This window comes from Aquila chrysaetos, chromosome 17, assembly GCF_900496995.4.
Source record: "Aquila chrysaetos chrysaetos chromosome 17, bAquChr1.4, whole genome shotgun sequence".
Classification (NCBI taxonomy): domain Eukaryota; kingdom Metazoa; phylum Chordata; class Aves; order Accipitriformes; family Accipitridae; genus Aquila; species Aquila chrysaetos.
This window is the reverse complement of record NC_044020.1, coordinates 22,175,881-22,193,758: the sequence shown is the minus strand read 5'-3', so window position 1 is coordinate 22,193,758 and position 17,878 is coordinate 22,175,881. Positions and strand designations below refer to the sequence as shown.

The 17,878-nt window shown below is 41.8% G+C and overlaps 1 protein-coding gene across 5 annotated transcripts in view; it reads left to right on the top strand.

Annotated features, from left to right (window-relative positions):
• LOC115352406 (C-type lectin domain family 2 member B-like) overlaps positions 1-17,878 on the top strand; it is a 25,967-nt gene extending 8,089 nt beyond the window's left edge. For 2 of the 5 annotated variants that reach the window (XR_005934213.1, XR_005934209.1), the window contains exons 6-9: positions 7,225-7,321; positions 12,808-12,888; positions 15,710-15,993; positions 16,831-17,878. The gene's annotated coding sequence lies outside the window, so the exon portion shown is untranslated. Of the gene's footprint in view, positions 1-7,224; positions 7,322-7,581; positions 7,720-12,807; positions 12,889-13,648; positions 13,808-15,709; positions 15,994-16,830 lie in introns of all 5 variants that reach the window. The other 3 variants (XR_005934211.1, XR_005934212.1, XR_005934210.1) reach the window with 3 other exon arrangements.

Genomic DNA, 17,878 nt, shown 5'->3' with positions numbered 1-17,878 from the left:
GCCTCTTCCAACAGCAAATCCAAAATAAAGTCAGTCCCCATTTCAGCTGGACTAGGTTGCAAGTTTTGTAAATGTGAAGGTCTGTCGTCGTTCCCCCCGCCGCCAAGATTTATCTTTTGCTCCTGCAAAAACCGTTATACCATGATTTCACATCATGTTAAGGCCAGGTCTGCACTGGCATAGATACTGTTGCATTTCACCATGCCTGGCATAACTTTGTCTCAGGCCAGGCGTGAATACCTGCTTTTACATCTCTCAACTTGCAAACCACACGCACAGGTGTTTACGCTGCCTTCGTGCTTGCTGTGGGAAATCTAATCCAGCAGAGAGGTACCGCGGCGTGGGCTTGCACAGCCTGGTTGGGTGTGAAGTCTGCCAAAACGCCACCCAGAAAAATGCATCTCTCCCTCTCGCTGCTGCTTCTCCTTAGCCCTTACCAGGGAGAAGGAAGCAGGGAGAGAGAGCAGGGTGCACAAGACAGAGGTGCAATATGGAGCCTTACCCTGCAAAACCACTCCTGGCCTCAGCCGTGCCTGTCCCACCCGCAGAGCCGCTGGGCTGGATGCCCGTTGGTGCAGGACAGCTCTTGCACCCTTGGGTGCTCTACGGTGTCTCCACGAGGCAGGAGGTGTCGGTGACGCAGCTGACTCTAGGCAGGGGGGATTCACACTCCTCATAGCTGTTCCCTGAGTCAGGCTGGCTGGGGTCCACTTCTCTCCATCGTCCCCAGGCAGGCTGGTCCCTGCTTCTGCACAGCCATTTCCACGCAAACCACTTTAGCAACTGCTTCCAGTTGCTTCTGCTTCCTTTTCCACACTGCCAGGCTTGGGGGAAGGAAAAGAGGCTTAAGCACCAGTGATTAGGAGGAGGTCAGAGGAACCCAATGGATCTTCCCAGTCCAACAGGCAAGGATTACAGGAAGGGTACTGTGAAAAGCTTGATGAAGGACTTGCTGCTTCCAGTTGAGGCTGATGGAGAAAGTTTTGTACTTCAGACATGTTGGATGTGCAAGGTGACCTTTGAGAAGTCTGGGCTGACCTCGCTACATAGCTGCCAAGGTAGCATCCCACGCATGCTCACCATTCACTGTGGTGAAAAGGGAGGTAACCATTATGTTTGGAAACCAGTGACCCTCAGTGGTCCCCCCAGCTGCCTATGGCCGCTCAGCCCAGTGTTGGGCAATTCCCAGCTGGAGATGCTGTGGACTGGTGGATACTCTGTCCACAGTGGATACCCTGGTTGAGTTGAAACCTCCCGAGTATTCAACAACTAATCCATGGGGTAAACTTGGAGAAGCTCTGCCACTCCAGCTGGTCTCGGGCAGATCGATACAGGGAGCATAGTCCTTCTCCTGTGTCCGTACTGTGCTGCCCTGGCCATGAAGCGATATATATGGATCCTGACAGTGCCTTCGTGTGGTTCAGGTGCCCCTGCGCAGCTGAACGAGGTTGCACAGTGAACGTTTGCCTGGCTGAAACCTGGATGCTGATCACCAGCTATGGTTCGCTCAGCACATGCTACGTCCCTTGCTGTGTCCTTGCCACCCTCCCCAGGAGAAGAAATGATGTCCTAGTGCAGAAAGGCTAATTTGCTGTGTCTACCTTGAACAACTGAAGCAGAATAAATGCGTGATTCAGTCAGATGACATTTCCCCCCCTCCATGACTTGGGCTCCTCAAAAGACTTGTTCAGACCAAGGATGTCACATCCAGTGGAGGACAGAGGGAGGAAAGTGGTTGCTCGGCTGGTTCATTGTCTTTAACCCTTTTGTTCATGTTTTTCTGATCTGGCTAATGCTAAGGAAGGAAATTACAGGGAAAGGTAGGAGCACCTGTCTTTCTTAGCAGGTTCACTTTTGGTGTTTCCTGGCATTTATGAAATACCTACCATCCTTATCTAAGTGCTTTCTTCTAAGCTGTTGGAGCCATTCAGGCTTTAATTGATTGGAACAGAAGGACAGCAACCCTGAAACAACAGGGGGCTTTATTCATTGTAGAATTACAATTTTTACCTCTTTTAATTCCTTAATATACAAATAATACTCATTCAAAATTATATAATCAAATATAAGTTATCCAGGCTTGCAAATGATAGTTTAGGTGAGCTGAGCAAGGGACGGATCAGAATTCAACAGTTTGCCTTTTTAAGCCCGTATCCAAACTAAGACAGCATGGAATAAGAATAAGAATAAGAATAAGAAGAAACCGCTATGATGTTTCCTGCAAGAATAACACAGCAATATTAGAGCTTTCAGTTTGTCTATTCAAAATTTCATTAATATATTTTCCTAGGAATTTTGTTGGAAGTACCACTGTTTCTAGTGGGATTTCAGAACAGCTCTGAGTTTTTTTAATGCATCATGAAACCTTTTAAAATCAAGGCCTTTTTAAACATTGTGCATAAAATACTGCATTACTTTTTGGCAGAAGGCAGCTGATTACTAATTTCAACATCCTTGTTATTAGTGCCATTTATGATATACACTGTGCAATACATGCAGACTGCTCTACTCAGACTTAGGAAGACCTTCACATGTTTGAAATAAGGTTGTCACAGGAAATCTTGCCTGAAGCTTTCTCCTGATAACTACAGAAGGAAAAGGTATTGTGTGTCTAGTCTTCCAAGCAGACTGGGAAACTGCTCAAAACATACTCTCCACACCTGGGCTATTGTTGCCTTTACTAAAAATCAACAGGAGCTGGTAAGGCACTAAACAGAGAAACATCCGTGCATTAACACTTCTCTTGCCTCTGATGACTATGAAAAGAATTACTTTTACCTGAATGTGTTGCAGTACAGCATTATACTCAGTCTTAGTCTTTTCACTACGTACATGTGTGAGACAAAAATCAAGCTGCAGACAGTCTAAAAAACTTTCCAGTACTTTTGAATGCATTCTTAAGAGATATATACATATAATTCTTAAGGGAAATGGTGGCTAATTATCAGATCGCAGGGCCTCCAGCCTCCTGAAAATACAGGATTTATTTCCCAGGCATACTAAGTTTGCATCTGCCACCTCACACAGATTGCTTAAAAGAAAAAAAGAAAAAAAAAAAAAAAAAAGACAATTTTAAATTCTTCTCAGTGGCTGATATTTTGCTTGTTCAGCTCTAGTCAGCTCTTCAGCTTATGCTCAGAAGGTGAAAATTTAAAGCGATACAGTGGTTTATATCCATGGAGATTTGTATACATAAGTTATGTACTTGTTTTGGATATAAATTATATGAATTTATTCTCCACAGTAAAGAGTTCAAAACCCTGAAAAAAAAAATCTAAAAAATCATGAAAAGAAAAGGTTGAGAAAGGATTTCCATAGATTGTCCAGTTCCTATTCTGCCCCAGTGCAGGAACAACACCACACTGGTATCTATTTCAGGGGGAAAAAAAGCTATTTCTTTTAGCCTAAGCCAGGGGATTTCCTTTAACTAGGAGTTATAGTGGAGTTTTAGGCCCTGGGACAGAGCAGGCTTATATGCAGAAACACAAGAAACCAGAAAAGGTCAGTCTTAGGTGGATGGGTAGTTGCTGCCCTTGGGAGAGAGCTGCCTGGGGTGAGACATCTCCTCCCCCCGAGCTTTGCCAGCATGCTGCTTGCTGTGCCCCGCTGAAGTCCTGACACCTAACACCTCCTTCACGGTCTATTTAGCCAAAGATCTTGAACTATGTACTGTGGACTTTGACACCCTCCTCCATCTCTGCTGCCATCACTACTAATCATAGGATATGGCTATTGCACAATAGCCATACTGTCCACAATACCGGCTCCCCATTTCCCCCGTGCTCCTGTCCTCCCCATCAGGATTGGTTTAAACTGCTTAAGCTTACAGTTCAGTTAGACGGGTGCAGTTATATCCCAGTATCTCTACAGTACTTTACTGTGTTGGTTTTGGTTGGGAAAAGCTTACTGCTAAGTCATCTGTACTTTGTGAATTTGAAGCCGATATCCATCTCATCCACTCTTTTTTTATCTTCCAGGCTTCTTTCTTCTTCACACTCTAGCTATCTCTGAGTAGTTATTTTATGCAACTCATACTTTAAAAAAAAAAAGGCTATATATCCATATAAAATTTTCTTCAGTTTAAAAGGAATATAATTTCTGGTATATTTTATGGCGCAGTAGAGACATCTAGTGACTATTTTGTGTTATTAAAATACAAAGGATTAATGTAAGAGGGCAAAAGACCTCTTTCAAACCCTTGAAATATTATTCTTCTAGTGATAGGTATATTGATACATGGTCTCCCCAAATCCACTGACAAAATAATTTTGTCAGTTCTGTGCAACTGGTAACACACAGGATGGAAAACAGTGACCAAACGTCACTGGCTGCCGTGCCTCCGGAGCCTCTTTTCTCCTTTCCCCAGGTGTCTTCAAAAGCCTTGGATGCTACAATAAATAAATTTAGTCTAGCTTTGCATCGCTGGCACCGAGGGCCCTGTTTAGTGCCTAAGTGCCAATACAAATCCCTTCCTCATTATTTTGCTGAAGTAAAGAATTTGCCTCAGAACACCTTGGCTGCAAAGTCAGGCAGCAAATATCTTTTTCAACTGAATCATCACCTGCCTGCTAAGGGAAGGGGAGGATGTTGGAACTAGAAGGGGAAGGATGTTGGAACTGGAAGGGGGTTGGAACTAGATGATCTTTAAGGTCCCTTCCAACCCAAATCATGCTATGATTCTATGTTCCTTTGGATAGAAATGCTTTAATCCTGAAATCCTCCGCTCACTCGTTTAAGTGCCTAAGGGCAGGTGACTAAATCCAAGCTGTTTACTTAGTTTTACTTCCCAGTTAGTAGAGAGAAATAAGTACCTCCGCAGTCCTATCATCTTCTCCTGAAAGGTCAAAGGAATGGTCCCCTGAATGTCTCCGGACAGGAGAGACTAGGTGAAGGAGGCACCAGGGGGAGGTACGTCCTCTGGTCCTGCAGCAGCGTCTTGAGCTGCTGCTGAAGGGCAGGACTTGGCTCCAAGGTCGGTGCTTTGAGCGTGACCACTCCACCACTTGTTTTCTCAGGTGTGTAAAATAATGCAGGTCAACCTGATGGTGCCTGTCTCCCTTGCCAGAAACCTCCTCTCTGCAGAGGAAGACTGTCCTGAACCATGAACATGAAGTAGGCTGCTCATGATGGGCCAGAGCTACTAAACATGCCCTTAGCAAGCAAATTCTTCCATTCCCTACAGCCTGCTCAAGGATGGCACGATGTCAAATGCAAACTCACCTGCAATCACCCTATTGCATGACCCACGTGTCGCAACAGTCCTAGGCAACGATGAAGTCCTAGGCAAATGGCATAGCGTGAGCAAGAGCAGAGGTCATGCATTTGCTATGAGCACTGAGCAGAGCTCGTGGTCTTGTGCAGCGCATAGCACCCAGATAAGGAGCACAGCGGTGTTTGTGCAGGGCACAGGTAAGTCGTTAGTGGGGTAGATGCTGAAGAGACCTATGGGATGCAGTTATACCAACTAATATACAGTGTGCATACATCCAGGTGCCTCCAGAGTGGTTGTCCTTGAATGGTGTAGGCATACCTACAGTGCCAGCAGGCAGCTGGAGGCCTGGCCTGGGGGCAAGGGCGCGTTCTCTGGCATTGTTAATGAAGATGTTGATAACTTACTCTGTGTTACCATGGCATTAAATAGGAATATGTGCTTAATTTACACACTTATTAAATTTATATATACCTATATATACCTATATATACCTGTTGCACAGGTACAACAGTTTCCTACAGATCCTTCAAACAAAAAGTAGTTGCATTATGTCCCAGTGCTGTTGTTATGCTGGCCCCATAGCATACATACAGATGTTCAGTTTCTTCTTTTTGTCTCTGAAATGGCTGGTTTTCTGCCTTTTTTTTTTCTTTTTTTCTTTCTGGGAAATCATCTCTATGGTTAACATTGTTTTTCCAGTTTTAATTTGACGGTTTTCAGCAAGTCTTCCAGTATGGCTAAGTACTTTACAGTTACTTGAAATCGTTGTAGAATAAAAAAATCAATATGCTTTGCCTTAACCTTTCCTCTTTATCTGTTCAAAGTATATGGTTTGTCAGGCTGCATAAAGAGCTTGGCCTTAGCTGGTAAGACAGACTGCAGCAAATCATCTCCCCTCAAAGCTTTCCCTGGAAGAAAAGGGCATTATACGGAGCCTTTTAGTTACCAGGATCATTGACAGCCCATTCGGGAAAGAGTTTAATGATTTAAGCTGAAAAACCCAGTGTAGTTCATCCTTCTTCCATGGCTGGTCCCAAGAGGGCAAAATATTGCACTTCTTGACTTACCACCATGATAACTCCATTGTCTTCCTCTTGAACTAACACCTCTATTATAGAAAAAAAAAAGAACCATGTTGTCTGCCTTTAATGAGAACATTCCATGACCAGCATGCAGAGCAGTGACAGGTCAGACTCAGCCCTGGTTTAATTCTGAGCTTAATAATGCCCCTGGGATATGAGGATTAGCATGTGGTCTAGAGCTGGTTGAAGAGCCGAAAGTCCTCTGGGAGAAGAATTCAAAGTTCTGGCATCATTTTAAGTTACCATAAAACCAAAAATTTTAGAAATTTCTATGTGGAGGAAAATCTGAAGAAAAAAGAAAGTTGGCCTAATAGCAACATTTTGTTTCAAATCCAACTTTAAAAATTAATTTTATTCAGTATGAAATAAATTAAAAAATAGTTAAAAATACAGAAAAAAATTATCTCAAAAGTCTTGAAATGAGATGTTTCAGCAATGTCAGATATTCCCTCTGTTCCTCCCCTCATCATTCCTTTCTGGTTTCAAGCCTGAACTAATGAAGTTTAGGAGGAATTGATCTGATAATCACAAACCGAAACAATCTAATAATCACAATCCAAGTTTTCTGTTGAAATACATTTTAGTGTCCTGTTGGTTTGAGGAGGATATGTACATACTTGGCACGTTGCCAGCTCAGGTTCCAAATGAAAATTGCTCACAATTTATGAGAAAGTTGATAAAAATCACAGCTATACTGCTTTTAATAGAGCATACACCAACAGAAGGGGCTAAGAATTAAGAACTGTTTATCAAAAGCTACAAGGTGAGAAGTTACATTTGAAAACAAAACAACAAAAAGAATCTAGTTTCCTTCCGTTTTACAGACATCTAAACATTTCTTTTGACCTAATGTGGTGTGATGGGTGGGGGGAGGCCAGAAAGGATGTAATACAGGGTACTACTTCTTCAATGAGTCCATTTCGATTGCAGATCTGAAAGCAACTTTTCAAAATGGCAAGTGAGGTGGTTTATGCAGAGGTATCGCCCAAGGAAAGAGTGCATTTTACTTCACAAACTTCAGATACAGGTAAAAAATGGTCATCTTAATATTACTTACTTTTCCTTTGCTCAGTGACATGTTCTTAACACTTTCATTCTTTCTTAAATCAAAGCATTCATTCAAGTTGAAAGCATTTTTATAACTATTAATATCCACTATAACTATTAATATCCACCTCTGTTTATTATGTATCTATTTGCTTGGCAAATTCATATTTATTAATAGAAGGACCACTGAATTCTAGCAAAAGAGAAGAATGACCTTTAAAATTCCATTCTGCATTTCAGTAGTATGGCTGAAATGTGCTGTTCCTGAAACACATTAGTGATCAGACATTGAAGATATTAATAAGGATTACTGGAAAGGATTACTGGAAACTCATTGGCAGTACACTGATGACACTGAATGGACTGCTTTCTCCTGTAGTACATTTACATTTTATATTTTAATTTGATTCATTTTCTTAGACACCAGAAATATTTTTAAATTGTAAAGTGATAGGTCTATTTATCTTTTCTTCCTTTCTTTCTTTTTCTTTCTTTTTCTTTTCTTTTTCTTTTCTTTTCTTTTCTTTCTTTCCTTTTCTTTCTCTGTCTTTCATTCCTTCTCTTTTAAAAGTTCTATGTTGAGAAAAATACAAGCCAAGAATCAACAGAGTTTTCTATAATTTTGAAACTAATTGTCCTACAATTTGTATGACCTACTGATGTCTTCAACTATAAAACTGCATTACTTTAAAAATTTACTTTCAAGAAATAAAGTGCAGAAGATAGCCATTAATGGATATGAGTAGGAAATAATTCATGTTTTTAAAACAGAAGTATCAAGTTTTATTTTTTAGATTCTGATCAAAAAATAGATCTTTGCTAGTTATAAGACAAGTAAGCATAGCAAATTTATTTAAAATTATAATATTCAGAGTTCACAGTATGAAAGAAAAATGTGTCCTGAATATGCTAGCAAAGCAACATTTATTCTATAAAAGTAAGTTTTGTAGATTTGCTCCTTGGGACACAGTGCTAAGAGCATCTGTACAGGTATGATGTCTTTGTCTTTCATGTGTTAACTCAGATTGCCCTTAGATTGTGTGATCAGTTCACCGTAGAAGAGCTGCATTGCCAGGACCATCTCTGGGACCTCAGTGTAGAACTACCCCATCAGTACTTTTTGGAAGATGTACACACATGCCCAGTAGAAACATCTGTACAGAATGTTTCAAAATTTGAGAGCATAAAAGTCTGTTCCATCTAATTTTTTTTTTTTGTTTCCTCATCTGAGACTGTCCTTTAAATTGCCAGTTATATTTTAGTTTCAAGTGCTTTCACACAGCTTTTAATACACTTCAGTGAGTTATGCTTAGAAATTGCTGCTGTAAGTTATCCTGAGAGCCCTCTAACCCAGTAACATACTTCTGAAAGTTGCCAGTATGAGGTGCTCAGAAAGATAGTGTCTAAAAAAATTCGATGGCCAATTACGAGGCTAATTAAGTAACCAAATTTCAGGCAAAACATTTTTCTTGCACTTTAGAGTATGACGGCATGGTGTTTACACTTTCATAACCTTTTTGAAAAAAATCTTTTCAATTGCAATACCTATATTCTTGTCACTTCTGTGAATCTTGCATCCCTTTGGTGTCCTAATAAACACTTTACTTTAATAACATCCTAAACCAATGACTTCTACAGTCTGATTCTAATATCCTGCATGAAGAAATACTTTAAATCAATCTTGAATTTGCCACCCATTAATAGCGTCAGTGTGTCCTAGTGAAATATAGTGAAAAAAACACCTATCTATATAATTATTTTTTTCATGTTCTTATAAATTTCCATTATACATTCTTACAATCTCTAGCTTTGATTTCTACATGTGCTCCATTGCTTTCATAGTTGAGAGCGTGAGCGCAGGAAACTGTGGTCCTCATCTTCTGCCAAGCGCTGTTAACTGTTCTGACTTCTTGGCTGCTGTGTGAGAAAGATACTGTGTTCAACACAACAGGGATTTGATAATGCTTCATACTAAAAATGGTTGAGATTTGGCATTTTTCTTAAGATCTCAGCAGCTCTGGCACCCTTAGGAGGTTGCTCTTCTTCAGGCAAAAGCTTGGTATTTGCTGTGCTAGAGTTAGTTCAGAGCAGTTAAGCTGGCTATCATCCACCTGCCTGAAAAAGCTGAAAGGAAGCAGTTGCCGTCTCATTCCATGCATATTTTACATTAGATCAAGACTTGGAAAGGCTAAAGTTGCTCCTGTGGGACAGGAATAATAGCCTAGGCCAGCAAAGAAAAGGGGTTTCATGCTGCCCTGCCTCTGAGCATTTTTTTGAGTTACAGACTCCAATCTTTGTGCTGTCTTATCTGGTTACATAGCTCTTAAATTTGTTTCCCCATGGCCACTATGCCTGTGCCCTGGCTAGTCTGCACGCCGCTCCTCCTCTCCCTTCGGCCCCCTTCTGCCTCCTGGAGTTTTTGCATGTGGTGGGTAGAGCTTTTAATCTCCACATTGCTGAACTTGTCCTACATTTTGCACTGCTGAAGTTTGCATTTGCTCAACTTCCCCATGGCACTTCAGAGAGAAATCTGTTTGGGTTCTCTCTTAAGAAAAAAACCCCACTTATTTCATACACTTTCAGCAAGCAGATTTGATGTAAGTAGCCCCTGGGAAATGAGGCAAAACATGCAAAGCAGGCAACCTACAAGGCGGTGTCTTGCAGTTGATATAAAAATACAGCTTCTTCCTTCCTTCCTTCTGCTGCCACACCTACCAAAAACTGCTGGGGTCAGTCAGGCATGTCCCGCCACTCACCGCTTTCCCTCTCCCTCCTACTCTGGCAGTTCGTCTGCAGATTTAATATCGCAAGATGGAGGAGAAACTCCAGTGCAGTTCACCACCTCATTACAGCTGCAGTCATCTTTCTACTTATACCTCTTCACATGCATTTTTCTGATTGTACAATATTGCTGATTTGGGCCAATAGTCCTGTGGACACCCTCTGGGCAGTGAGATGTCTTCTGGGCGTACCTTTAAGTATATGAATTTGAAAGCACTGCCACCGTGATGTACCTCAACTACGCCATAGAGGCCAGGTACCTAAATATCATCTTTGCCTTCCTTGAGCTTTACATCTAGCACTGAACTAAATAGCCAAAGGATGCGCTGCTTTTACAGCGATAGTGAAACAGATCTCTTCTGTTATGCAGATGGCCAGTGTAAGCATCCATACATAATAACAGCCTAGTGTAGGCAAGGCCTCCAAAGATAAGGAGAGCAATGCTTAGCTCTTGGTTTTAAAGCAAAACAATCTCAGCAAACCACCCGCTTTCTTAGGAAAATGAATGGCTGCTGCTGAAAATCCTGTTGCCAATTCCTTTTCCAGCCCAGCTTGCATGATTGTTAGTGAATTGATCAAGCACTCCTGATAGTGGAGCAGATGGGAATGCTCCCCTGTTGAGGCTGGGAAGGCAGGGAACGTGCAGTTTGCCAGGCAATCCCACACCTTTGGGGAAAGCCACCCTGACAACATTTTTTATGCTCTGCTTTGGTTGTAAAAATCTTGTAACACATGGTGAAAACATTTTTTTTAATGGCTGCAACTTTGAGTGTCACAACCATGCTAGTGGTTACCAGCGCATATGAGGGTTTTCTTCTGACTGACCACGGAATGGGGAGATTCCCAGCAGCCCCCAGTATGTGTGCGGACCTCTGCCATGTCACATTTGGAAGCCTGATGTGAGACGGTGCTACAGAAAGTGCTGAAGTTCTTGCCACAGGCTCCACGCATAGCAAGAGGCAATCCTTTTGCATTTGGAAGGCGTGTCTTCCAGTAATAGAAAAGCCATGGTTTATTTTGCCTGAATGTGCTCTGTCTCAAGGCAGTTCTTTCAGTGCAGCCGTGTCTTATTCTGGTATAATCTATGTAGGCCAATATCTCCAAGCCCTCTGGAGATACTAGGCAGTTTTCGGAGGGAACAGGTGCATGCTCTGAGGCACGAGCATCTGACAAAGACTTCATCCTGATGTGTGTAAAGGCAGTCAGATCAAGTGTAAGGACAGAAGAGCTTTTTTTTTTTTTTTTTTTCCCAAATAAATCCTAAAAACAGATATCTGAAAACAAGGATAGTCTGGGAAGCTCTTTATCCTGATGAGCGGCTGATAAAGGGGGAAAAAGTTAGGAAGGAGCATGACAAGTAATGTGTGGAAGAAACAGAGAAGCAAGCAGTGACTGGAGGAAGATCAGTTGTTCCCTTTTGTTTCTAGACCTCATTACAACAAACAGCATAAACCTTCACAATGAGAGAAAGACCTGCTTTGGTTGCCTTAGTTTGTGAAATGGGGATTTCCAAGCCCAGAGAAATGGGTGTCTTGACTCAGCGGAGATGAACTGCTGCAATTTGAGCAGTCGTGCCAGCTCTGCATCAAATATGGAAAGTTTCCCTCGCAAATGGTTCTTAGTCATGGAAAGCATGTGTCCAGGGCACTGATGTAAGAGAGGAGAGGGCCTCCTCTGCTGACAAATGAGAATGATCATAAATTAGCAAGGCAATAAAGATTTAGATAAGTCTATTGTTAAGTCTTCTCTCCCCAAGTGTCTGTCTTCTGTGACTAACCACAAGAGAAAAAAAAAAAAAAAAAAAAGCTGCTTTTGGATTATTCTGGCTGAGAATTAACTACAGACAGGCTTTCCTTTTGCCTTTTTGTAGAGAAAGTTGAGTTAATGGCTTGTACTGAAAATCTGTGCTCTGTCTGCAGTGGTGCTTACCAACCATTAATTAAAACCTTATTTAAATACTTGGAAGAATGAACTTGAGGAAGAAAAATCTGTGGATGAAATGAAAAAAACATATTTATATTTTGCATATTTTACATTTGGTGGTTTACTCTGAATTGTTAAAAATTATGTTTAATTCATCAATGATTGAAAAATAGCTTGTCTCTGCTCTATGCACATGCATAGTTCCAATAGGAACTGTGCTCCTCTTTGTGAAAGAAACAGTAGAAGACAGGCATGCTTCGTACCCGTGTACAAGATCTGAATGCACTAGGAAGAAGTTTATTGAGAATTAAATAGAAAAAAAATAATTTAGCCAAAAAAGTTGCCATTGATTAACTTCTGCTTAAAGATTGACAGAATGTATAAATGTGTGTATAAGATACAGAATAATAAGAAAAAAATAAAATTAATAATAGAGTAGTTCAGTGTGTGATAACCTACAGTCACCTAGAGGGTTTTTTTTAATTCTCTAAAATTTAATAACTGAATAACATTTTTTGTATTTCTTTGGAAAACTGCATAGCAGGACAATTATGTGCATGAACTCTTCTAGTAATTTCTTCTTGGCACATTCATTCAGCAACACGCAAGTCTTATCAGAAAAAAAAAGACAACAACCTCTTTTGTGTGTTCTTGCTCTTCCCACTTTGTCAGAGAAGGTCTGATGCTGCAGGGTACTCGATGTGGATGGCAAGGGCTGGTCTCAGGCAGGTTCTCTAACTGTGGCACTTTTTGTCTCAACAGGTGATCCAGCCACATACAGTGAGGTGAATGTGAAATGGCGATCTGACAGACCTGACAGCACACCCAAGACTACACATACAGGTACTGCAACACTGCGGGACACTTCACATTTTCTCATTATATTTTATCCTCTTTGTATACCACCATAATTACATATTTACATATAGTGGAGGAGTTGCTTAGGGCTAGCTGCCGAAAAAGATGTTGATATGATCTAGGCAAATCAAAAGCCCTTCAAAACCTTTCCCAGCTGCTGGTTTTCCCCGGGGGTGCCTGAAGGCTGCTGGTGACAGTGTTTTCAAGGTCAGCAGGTAGAGTCACAGGCCCCCAGGTTTGCATTAGGCGAAACTTTTTGTGCCTCAGCCCCAGCTAAGCCCGTGAGGATTCACGGCGTCAGTGTCCCTTGCCTCTGGGGCTCAGTCTAGCGAGCCTTTGGCTTATGTCTGTGCTGCTGGTATGGATTGCACCTGGGAGCAAAGGGTGGCCCCGAGTCCCCTTGGTGCAGACAGATTTGTGTCCCCACTCCTCAGTGCAAGCCATGCCGGAGAAAACCAGCTGCTTCTGCGCAGCATGGCTCCTGGCCGCTTGCCTCCTTTGGGCCCCCCGAGGCTTGTTTGGTTGTGGCGTTCTGCTTGAGAAATTTAAAAGGTGGTGGTATTGCACCTCACCAAAGTACCCTTTTTTTTTTTAAAGCATGGCACAGAAAACATTGCTATATGCTGCTGGGAATGTAATAAGGGGTCTCACGTAGACTATAGGAATGTCCGCTGGGGCTGCTGCTGATCAGTTTTGGGCAGAGAGAGTAAAATTTGACACTGTCCATATCTGCACTGTGGGAAAGGAATGTTCTCTGAAATACAACCAGCTTTCTGCTGAGAAGGGACCAGATAGTTCATCCCAGAAGGATCCCGGAAGAAAATGAACGTGTACCATGCAGGCAGTGTGGTCCACTGGAGGACCGGGACCTGGCAGCAGGACAAACTACCATTCCATGCCTCTAGTGAGTTAGACCCACACAAAACACAGCAACTCCCCACCTGTTCAGCAGCCAAATAGCACACTTTTCCAGGGTATGGGACACTATCACTTTCTATCTTTGCTGCGGGTGATTTCGGTCCATTTTTCCCTGCTCCCCACTCCTGAGGGATGCTCAGAACATGTGGTTAAAATTCATTTTGCAGTCGAGGCACTTGCAAACTCTCCTGTTTAGCAACAGTTTCCATGTATTGTTTTTCATTTCCAAATGCATTTAGGGTGCATGAACAGGTCAGCGATAGTATTTAAAGGACAGAAACTGAGTTACTTTTAGAAAGTAATAGCTAGAAAGCAAAAATTTGGTTTTGAATAGTTATTTGACAAGTTCAGATAAATTGTGTCTATCTTTTTTCCAGCGAAAATTTTAAGATACATTAAACTACTTTCTCAAACTGTGTAACCAGTCTTGAAAGTCAATTTTGTTCTGCAAAGTGAAATAATATATCGGATATGAGTTTTAACTCTCCTGTATGAGGTGAAAATGAAGAAGAGAAGGAAAGAAAATATTGCATTTGTGTGATGCATAAGAACAATTAAGATATTTATAGAAAAAATGTTAGCTGCAGAAAATGCTGGTGAGAACAAATGTTTCCTTTGGTGGGTTATTTTGGCCTTACCACAAGGAAAAAGAAACTGAAAGCTTCAGATGGTCTTTCTGATTAAAAGTGGCAGTTGGGCAGATAAGAGAGTGGGCCAAGTGGAGATCTCGGTCCCACTGTTACAAAGGCAAAACCAATTTACTGGCTTCATTTAAATGCCCTCTGATTTTATGCCAGTGAAACCAGGACTGGACTGCAGCATGAAGAGTATTGTCAGTAATACAGTTTTGATATATTGCCATTGGCCCATCTGTTTGTTGGTGGCTGCCTTTTTACACCCCAGTCCTCACTTCCTCCCTTCCTTTCTCTGATTCTGCCTACACTGTCAGTATGGCCAGGTTTTCAGAATTTTGTTCAAGGAATATCAAAATCCATATATGCTATACATATGGATAAATGCTATAGGTGAGCTCCATCCCTTTACATTCTTCACTGAAACCTCTTTAAAACCACAGAAGCCAGGTGTTTGTTCTAACTCTGGTTTAGATTGGGGGGGGTGTTACCATACAGATCAGCCTGAAAAGTGCTAAGGCATGGGGATCAAAAGAACACAATGATCCTAGACAGGATTACAGTTGGAGCAGAAAATGATGGAGGCAGGGAATTAACGACTCATTAAACATGTGTTTCTTTGTTGTGCTCAAAAAGGATGATAACCTGGAAAAAGAGTCTCTAGAATTTCAAATTACCTATAGAACCTTTATTAAAGCCTGAATGTGACTGTCAAGATTTCCTTGTGGGTCTTCAGTTGTGTAACCTCAGAAAAATAACCCACGATAGCACGACCATTTATTGCAGAGCGAGAAGCACTGGCAGCACTGTGCAGGTGTTGCAGGCAAACTGCATGGCAAAACGTTGACACAGCAGCGTTGGCAAAGCTGTTGCCCTGCCACAGAAGGAGAGAGGGCACATTTTCAGGCATCTTCTCAACAGCTATGATGATAAAAACTAGGACTGGCCAGGGAAAGGGTTCTTCTGACCCTGAAAATGTGATTTTATATATAAACATATATACATAGAGGTTTATATACATAGAAACCTATATACATATATAAATACATAAAGTTTTTTTTTCACGTAACAACTAAAATGCTAGGACCCACAGCTTTCCAGTTTTCAGGCATTTGGTTTTTTGGTTAAGAAAAGAATTTCCAAAGCAAGATTTAGCTCCTACAGGTACAATTAGCTGAAAAAACGCCAAAATTTTTTCCGTTGCATCTGCAGCACACCAAGCATATCCTCATAAACTTGCTCTTCGCTTTCCACAGGTGCTAGATCTATAGCACACAGTGTAGCACATTCCTGCTGAAGGCCTAGCTACAATGATTTTGCATACTCGAAAAACTCAGAACAAAACTTGACTTGCTTCTGCCTGTGGTGAGACCCCTCTCCCTTGTCCCCTTGGCAGCGACCTGCTTGGCGAACTCACACTGGTGTTACGTCGTTGTTGCCCTGTACTTCACTGCAGTGATTCTGCTCATCACTGTCATCCTCCTGGCAGTGAAATGTCACCACCTCTGAGGCAGACCCTGCCATCCCGCTAATGTACAGGGTAAGCCATTTTTAGCTGTGTTTGTATTTTCATACAATACATTTGCATTTATCAGAGGGGGCGCAAGGAAGCGTCCCAAACCAAACGCTAAAGTTGCCTTCACAAATTCAACCAGCCAGCAATTCACAGTCACACTAGATAAAACCTAGCTCCCTGCCGCCAATGCATGCTGTACTTCATGGAGCACGTTTGAATACCCAGCAGCTTCGGCAGAACCGCCTGCCAGGGCAAGGATTGGGTTCTGCTGCTTTTACTCCAAGAAAATTCATCACTTAAATGTAGGTGTCTCCCAGCTGTGGAGTGAAATAACCCCACAAACCTGCCGTGACATGAACCAAGTACATGGCTTGGTGCAGCTGGAGGTCATTCCAGTAACGACTGTCCAGGCCAGGCTTGACAGTGACCTGGTGAAGTGACAGGAGACAAGCCAGCTGTGTCGTTCAGTCTGGGATTTGAAGGAAATCAGGAGAACAGCTGTCTGTCTGATTTGGACTAGGAATGGCAGTGAACAGCCCTCCAGAGAAAACATTCCCATCCATACCTAGTGCTTCTAGTAGAGCTACAAAGCATGTTTAATCGCTCCTCCTGGTCGCTCTCCCCAGAAGCTGTCACTGGCCACTCTGAAGACACCGTGTCCTTCCTGCGCCAGAACCAGTGCTCCTGTCACTCAGCAGCTCACTAGTCATACCTGCATGACCATGCCTCCATCCCGAGGCACAGCACGTCTTGCCACGGTCCTCATGGCATACGGCTGCCCTCTCTTTACTTATAGGATGCTCACAGCAGGTTGAACTTCAGTGAGATTGTCTACTTTTAGCTTTTGTCTCTTACTTCCAGATAACTCAGCATGGGAAGGCTCTGCTTCTTCAACAGAACAAGACATAATGCTTCATAATGCTTGTTGACTTTTATGTTATTCTCTCTGAAGAGACCTTTATGTAAGAAGACATGCCATCAGTCTGATCACTCTTCAGTTATGTCTTCCAGGATCTCCATTAAACCTCTAACCTCTACACATATGGACAAAACGTATTTTATTATTTTTATTTGAAATTTGCTTAATCCTGTAATACCAGCAACAACCCAATTATATCAGTGCATGTACCAAGACATGGGCTCAAGCTGCTGCATCAGAAGTTGGATTTGGGTCTTGTCTAGATAACACAAATGACCAAGTGGACCAGTTTGAGACATCACTTTTAATTCACACCTGACTTGATTTTGCAATATAGATAAGCTTTTAGATCCCATATGTGCAAGTGCAAATTCATGGATAAAAGAGGGAATGTGAAAGGTCGCACTGAATTTTTTTATGAAGCCCAGGTTTGGATGTGATTTTTCTTCTCCTGACAGCCTTTAGTGGGATTTGTATGAAAGGGGTATTGAAGGTGCAAGAAACTACATTTGTTTAGTTAGAGAAGTCTCAGTCTTATTCCTCCATTGGCTTGAATAAAATTATTCTGTTCTACTTGTCCAGAACAGCATCTCACAGAGATACAATATGCTGTTTCTGTCTTGGGACAGTAATTAATTTTGTATTTGTTTTGGTTTTTTCCCAAATGCTGTCGTTTCAGTTAAATCTTCCAGTTAAAGCTTCAGTCCTCCACTGGAACTGAGCCACCTCAAGTTCAGATGCATTTCTTTGTAATTATTAATTTGCTGTCTGTTATTTTCAGTTCTCATCAGTTATGTTACAACTTCTTTGGGGCGGGCTGATATCAATGATTTGCAGACCTTGAGTAGGACCGGTCTGTATAGCAAATACTTCTAGAATTGTTCTCTGTATCTAAGCTTATCTGTACTTAAGCCATGTTGTTGCTGCTGATAATGTACCCCATTTTTATAGTATATGCACCAGAAATCAATAAAGAGATTTAGTAAAGCA